This window comes from Tachysurus fulvidraco, chromosome 19 (assembly GCF_022655615.1).
Source record: "Tachysurus fulvidraco isolate hzauxx_2018 chromosome 19, HZAU_PFXX_2.0, whole genome shotgun sequence".
Lineage (NCBI taxonomy): Eukaryota > Metazoa > Chordata > Actinopteri > Siluriformes > Bagridae > Tachysurus > Tachysurus fulvidraco.
In genome coordinates, this window is record NC_062536.1 from 2,417,673 (window position 1) to 2,425,368 (window position 7,696).

Genomic DNA, 7,696 nt, shown 5'->3' on the forward strand with positions numbered 1-7,696 from the left:
TAGCAACTGAAAAAAACTGTAACAGTAATATTTATTAGTCTCTCTGTAATATGCCAGCAAATTGTAAAAAGGTAAATTCCTTCACAACTCTAATTATTTAAGATGTAGCTTTGAGAACTTACAAATCAAGTGTTGTAGAAATTACTGGGATCATCATCAAGCAGAATCAGTAAGTCTTGTAGTACAAGGGTGCGCATTGCTGTCAGGTCTGGTTTCTAGAAGCAGAAAATAAAGATTACACAGTAAAAGGTTACAGTAGAACTTTTTTTTTTAAACAGAGGAACAATAATGTAGTTTTTTGACAGTACAATACAACATTTTTTGACAGTGCAGCAAAAATGTACTATTTGGCAGTGGTGTGTTTACCCACCACGCAAAGCACACAATTGCGTGGGGCCCCGCGTGCTTGTGGGGATTATATTAACCATGCTTCATGAAGAGCGACTGGTCTGGGCACCAGAGCAAGACCCTGAACCCTAAATTTGGGCCCCTGAGCAAGGCCAGTTCAAAAAGCAATTGCTCAGTTGTGTAAAAGAAAAGAGATGTAAGTCACTCAGGATAAGGATAAATGCTGTAAGTGTTTAACCAGAGTATTTCCATCTAGACTATCGGGCTAACACCTTACACAAATTTTTACTTTGAACTGATCATTTTCCCAAAAAAAGAAAAACACATCCTCAGACTGGCGGGAAGTTGTGGGTGTCTGGTTCCATTCAAAACTAGGCCCCCCCAGACACACACCCCTGCACTTCCCTGATCCAGCCTCGACATCATCAGTGCAGAATCTCTAGCACACCTGTCGCTACCTGTATAAATAAGCAACACACTCTTCCACTCATCCCTGGATTATTGTTTTCATTTCTTCACCCATTGTGTCACGTTTCTGTTCTCTGTTTAAATTAATGCCCTGTAGAGTACTTTCTTTTACCTCTCTACCTCTGTCTGTTGGAGTTTCTGGTTCCTGACCTCATCGTGAAAACGGGTAACTAGACTGCATCTGTTGTTGCTTTATATGCAGTGGATTTATCTATATTACAATAACACTTTGAACATGGACTGCTTGGTGTTTTTCCATTGCTTGATAAATTTTGCTGGTGTGTTGAAGTTTATTTTTGACTGATTTGACATTGAGCTTCAATAATTTTTTTAAACTTTTAACCTCACTCTAGATTTGGGCCCACACAATCACTGACACTTTGGCTCTGGGGGATTTTTTTTAACACCTAGCATTTAGACTCCTTAAAGTTCCTCCTAGGTTTCCACATGTAACCTTCCTGGTTAAGGCATTAAGAATGGAAAAAAGGAACCGACTACGCCACCTGGGTTACCCAGGAAAATAAGTTAAACCAAAAATAAGTTACAATAATATGAAGGACCCTGCTGGTTCAATGGGATTGAAGACAGAGACGTGACTTTCCAATAAATATGAGTACAACTTTATTTTACAAAAAAAAAAAAGGAAAATCATTTGCTCTTAAAAACATTAAGATAAGTGTACAGTTTACCGATTAGTTACCAACAATGGAGAAAATAACTAGACTAGGTCCGCCTTAACAAAGAGAGACAAACCACACAAAGCAGCGCATAATAAACACTGATAACCCAAGAAAAAAGGGATAAACCAAAAGGACGACAAACATACAATCCCTCTGTTAAGCCTCACTAATCACAGTTCGTTGTCCGATAGTCAGAGGTGGATGTATATGCGGTAAACAGACACTCAAACAAAAGACGCAAAAGAAAAATAATAATAATAATAATAATAATAATAATAACGAGTCAAGTTTAAAACAGCTCTGAAAAATATACATAAAACAAACAGCAATAATCAGAACAGCAACTAAGAAAATAGCCGTAATAAAACGGCCATTAGAAACAGCAGCTAGAAACAACAGCTAGAAACAGACATTAGAAACAGCAGCTAGCGCTCTTTGGCCGCACCTGAAAAACAGAAAAAAAAACATTTCAAAAAGTTTCCCCTTCCCAAAGAGAACCCGCTATGCTACACGACTAAAAAATAAGGGAATAAAGCAGGTGACTCACCAGGGGAAAGCGACAGGAAAATATAGCCAAAAGACCTTTTCTGCCAACACAAGATGCACACGGAAGAGAAATAAACAGCCCCACTCCAATGTGCTTTTTATAAAGCCACTAGCATGCTGCACTAATTATGTGGCACAGGTGTGTGCCATGTCGATGCTCAGCTCAGCAGCAGTGGGCGTGTCTCCGGACCCGGAAAAAAGAAAAGAAAAGAGTAAATAAGAAAAGAGAAACGTAAGGTAAAGAAACAAAGGAAAATTGATGTAAAAATACAAAAGGTTGAAGAGTTGGTTGAAGAGTTGAAAGATTTGAATATGAAGGACTAGAAGAAGACACCGAGGGATCAGACGCTGTACGTAGACAGCTGGAAGAAGATTCCAAAAGAAAAGAAGATTATGATGCTTTATGTTTTATTTTCAAACGTTCAAGAGAACTCTGAATTGTTCTTCTTTTTCTTATGTTCATGTATTCTCCTGCTATAGAATTTGAAAAGATTAATATTGCTTATTTTGACTGTAAACTTAGATGAAAGCTGTTTCTTGTAGTGAAAGCTTCAGTAATATGTAAGAAGTGTTAACCTTGAAAATAAAGAAAAAACAAAACACATTATTAGCACTCAGAGTCGACGATGAGAAATGTTTGGGGGACGAGATGTTGGCTGTCGAGAAAGCTCAACCTGCCACAGGATCTGCTGAAACAGTTTTACACTGCCATCATAGAATCCATCCTCTGCACCTCAGTGACTGTTTGGTTCAGCTCAGCCACCCGATCTGAACTCAGGAGACAACAGAGGGTAGTCTGGACTGCTGAACGAATCATTGGCACAACTCTCCCCATTCTCCAAGACCTGTACTCCTTCAGAGTGTGCAAAAGGGCAAAGTCAATCACTCTGGACCCCTCACATCCAGCACACTCACTCTTTGAACTGTTGCCATCTGGTCGATGCTACAGAGCCCTGAGCTCCAGAACGACCAGACATAGGAACAGTTTCTTCCCTCATGCAATCCATCTGATGAACAATAAACACCATGGAACACACAGCACCTAATATGTATACCTCAATTGCACATTTCATACTTGCACATCTGTACATACATACATATTGTCTACATGTTTACTGTTTACTTCAATTGCACATTTCACAATTGCACATGTGTACATACAAATTGTATATATTGTATACCTCAATTGCACATTTCTCACACTTGCAAATTTGTACATACAATTGCCTATATTTGTATATTTCATATGTACCCCTTTAAACATTGCCCCCCTTTTGCAGGTTTTTCGCCTACATGACCTACCCAACAAAAAGTGGTACAGCTCCCACATACTTTGACACACAGGGGTGATCCTGGTCTCATTTGAAAGAAGAGATTCTCTAGTTTCAGAAACTTTCAGATTGATTCTAGGCCTTACTGGCACAAAGTTACAGGGGTTTGAATGCAGGTTTTCATTTCCGCGTGGGTTGTTTACCTGATAAACTGATTAATCTTATTTTACCAAATAACAACTGAGAGTCATAGCCACATGTCTTGGCTTTCACCAAAAAAAATTTCAAGTCAAAAGACCCAAAAATGGCTTCAATAAAAATAATTTTCTACGGCCATGGTCGTCTGGTGCAGCGTTTTTGTGTACTTGTTTACTATATAACTTTGAAATAAAAGGCTGCAGGCTCAGTCTGAAAGGCCATAAACAAGCAGAGACTCTCTCTCTATCACTCTGGTGTGAAAACAGGCCTGTAACTTGACACCCTGAGCTGTGAGAGGGACAAAAGGTCAGGGATTACGCAAGAATTCTTCTGCGCATCCAGTTCACGCAGACACAGGCAAAGAATGTAAGGCATGTCGCATACCGTTGGAATCGTCTGCTTATTGGCTAAACGGCTGTATAGGTCCCAGCCCATTTCATTGCTATTGGAAGGAGTAATTGTCAGTCAAAGGCGGGTTCCCAAAAATGATGTCATGCCACGATTGGCTTCCCAGCCGTCTATCTCTGCCATACAAGCACCGATTGGCTCAAATGAGGGCTTATTTGATTCGTTAGGACCTGGGCTATAAATATGACGTAGGCTTTGAATTTTTGAATTTTTGAGCGTTTTGGATTAAAAGGCTTACAGATTTCAATTCCTTGGACCTGTGTGGATTTTTGTGGATTATTTGTGTTGGAATATATTACCCCAGTGAAGAAAGAGACGCGTCTAAAGGTAAGGGAAAAACCGGTCTAGCGCCACCTAGGTCAGTTTTGTCCAAATTATTTTTCTAATTGTATGAAGGCTGTGAATCATATTGTGCTTTGTGTGTGGGCTTAAAAAATTATTGAGAGTATAAACTTTACTAGGTAAATAGGTTTTTTCGTGTTTTTGGAGGATTTGATGCTTTAAAGTTGAATTGAAGCTTGTTTCTGGGTCATCCCCTAGTGGCCACTTTGACTTCGACCCGTAAATGTGTACATACAATTACACTGTATATGTCATTCTGTTAGACTGTGGAGCTTCTGGCACTAAAACAAATTCCTCGCATGTAAAAACATGACTGGCAATAAAGCTGATTCTGATTCAAAGGTGACCACACCCTACAGCAAAATCCAACTGCCAACAGTAATGATACAGAATGTATAAAAGCTCATCTTGAATTACATTGATTGTGCATTCTAGTGTAGACAGCCTCAGTGCATGTTATACTCTGAGTGCATCATAGAACAGATGCAAGCTTACACTTGAAGAGTGTTTCTTGGTTTGTTATAATCTTTGCATCTTACAGTTTTTTACAATGGCTATGACAGTTTTTTCAATACATTTAACAAGTTTCCTAAACTCTTAACGCACCAACACACCTAAAACACACAATTACAAAATGGTTAATTTTATGCTCAAAATCACACATTGTAAACTAAACCCCAAAACTAATTTTCAAAATACAATAATAAACTAACACAATACACTGTCAACAAAACACTGCAAACATGTTTCAAAATCAAATAATTATTCAAAACACTAACACATGTTCTCTTCCAACAGGAACATTTAATCAATCATAACACAATGACAAATAAAACACTATCAGCTGAAATTACAGAAACTGCATTATTTTATGTGTCAGGTCTGCCCTTATATGTGTCAGGTCTGCCCTTATATGTGTCAGGTCTGCCCTTATATGTGTCAGGTCTGCCCTTATATGTGTCAGGTCTGCCCTTATATGTGTCAGGTCTGCCCTTATATGTGTCAGGTCTGCCCTTATATGTGTCAGGTCTGCCCTTATATGTGTCAGGTCTGCCCTTATATGTGTCAGGTCTGCCCTTATATGTGTCAGGTCTGCCCTTATACAATAGACGGACCATCTCAGAGTAGCTTTATAAAATGTATAGTTTATGTTAAAAAATACAGATTATAGATACATTACTGCAAGATATAGAAACAGAAAAAGCAGTGGAATTATAATAAATAAAACAAAGTAATCTGCCCGGTCTTCTGCATTTGACCACATGTTCTCATCCACATCACACCTGATATCTTCTCTGGAATCGTGGGAAGAATCTTTTAGCATGCCTTCTCCGCCCCTGGCAGTGTTCAGCTGTGATGTCTTCACATGCAGCATCCATTGCATCCAGGAGGGACATTTGGTCATGTGGACGATGATCAAAAACCTTCCATCTCCAGGCTGAGAAACTCCTCAATGGGGTTGAGGAAAGGGGATTAAGGGGCAAGGAAATGGGACTTCATCCTTGGATGGGCGTCAAACCAGGCTGTGACTGCAGGGGAATAGTGGAATTGCATAACCTTACCTGGACGTATTGGTGACGGAGTTCTTTGATGGGCTCACTGTTCCTTTCAAAAGGAACTTTTGTATAGTTGTTTCTCTAATAGAGTAAATGGTAAAATTATTTACACTTTGCTTTAGGAGAAGCAATATCCTACCTGTTGGTTTCTCTGAAAATACGGACAATGGATGCCACTGTGTCCCGGCTGAGATTTGGCTGTACTCGTTCACCAGCTTCTCTGAATGATTGCATGTGGTTTATGACATGGTCAATGATGGTAGCTCTTATTCGATCAGTTACCCTTGCTCTGGTCCTTCTTTGAGCGCCACCATGCATTCTAACTCCTCTCTTGTCCTTGCTCCACTCCTCTCCCTTGTCCTGGTACTCGTCTTTCTCTCCCTTGTGCAGGCATTTTTCTTTCTTTCTTTTCTTTCTTTCTTTTCTTTCTTTCTCTCTCCACACAAGATCAGCCCAAAGAGTCCTATTTTAGAACATATGATCATGCGACTGAAAAAACCTCAACATTTAAGTGTGGTTCCGAGATGGGAGTCAGCTGTGATTTATATATTTGCATAACTGCATTAAGCTGTTTCTCATAAGCAATGGAATAAAATACAGGGAATATATTTGTTTCAATTCACAATATGACCAGCTGTTGACTTTGACTTTAGCCTATATACGTTATGTTTAGAACATGATGTTATCTGTGAAAGCCTTTGTAAATTAGAATGTAAAATGATATTATTTTGGTCTTGGTTGAGCTTGTGTGTAAAAGAAGTCCAAGCATTTTAAATTGTTGTTAACTGTATGCATTTTGTATCAAAGCAACAAGAAATGTGTTAATTGTATAGCCTACAAAGACGGATGTTGTGCTAACTGTGTTAAGAGTTTAGGAAACTTGTTAAATGTATTGAAAAAACTGTCATAGCCATTGTAAAAAAAAAAAAAACTGTAATTACTTATTCGAGATTTTATTTGTAATTTTCTTTTTAGTTTACATATATTACACACATCTATCTGTATTACACTACTTTTAATAAAAACAAGGCCTCCCATTGTGAGGATCCTGAAAAAACAAAAAGCTCTAAGTCTGCCTCCTTCATTTACACATTCAAACAATAGATTAGGTAGAAGAACTTGAAGATGATCCTTTGTTAGGAGACCGAGGGACTTTGATAGTTGATCTTGTGTTTTCAACACTAAACCGTGCAAACTAGGACAGATCTCTTAGTGGGAGAGCGGAAGGGTTTCCTATGCAATCAGAAAACATGTCACTAAGGGACATGTACGTCAGTATAATTACTTCAAAATACAGAGAAGGTATAGCAGCTCCCCCTGATCGATCGCATTAGTGAAATGCATTAGGCAAGAAGAAGAAAAGTGTCTACAAAGTCATTAACAGTTAATTTAAAAAAAAAAAAAAACAGGCCTACAGGCTAAACATCTTAACAGGGTGTGATTAAAGTCCGGTTTGAATCATGAGGTTAAAAATTAAGTGTTTATCAGAAATCCAGTTCCCTCACATCACAGTCCATTTCTTTTTAAAATGATTCTCTAGGCTTGTAGCACTGACTTACTGTATAAAATAGTGTAATCTCACACAGACTCATCAGAGACTGACCTCATCACCTTTAAGTAAAAATAAGTGTCCAGTCCAATGTTGGCTGCTTTTTGCAGAATTAAACCTGCTCTTTGTGTCCAAGTCTTTATGACCTTTAAGGTACAGCAGTCTTTGAGCTGCTTGCATGTGACTCTTAATGTCCACCAGGCCTTGACCTCCTTCTTCCATTGGCACAGAAAGTGTTGAAGCCTGTATCCAGTGCTGTTTACTTCAGAAAATAATCTAAACCGGTTCTCTGTATTTTACTTATCAGTTCATCAGTTGGTTCCATGTGAA

General features: G+C 38.6%; 1 long non-coding RNA gene across 1 annotated transcript; it reads right to left on the reverse strand.

Annotated features, from left to right (window-relative positions):
• Positions 1-1,413: 1,413 nt before the first annotated feature.
• LOC113663786 lies at positions 1,414-2,452 on the reverse strand. The gene is made up of 2 exons (XR_003445539.2): positions 2,044-2,452; positions 1,414-1,941 (listed from the first exon to the last, which is right to left on the reverse strand). It is a non-coding gene; the product is annotated as an uncharacterized LOC113663786 (long non-coding RNA).
• Between the last annotated feature and the right edge of the window lie 5,244 nt (positions 2,453-7,696).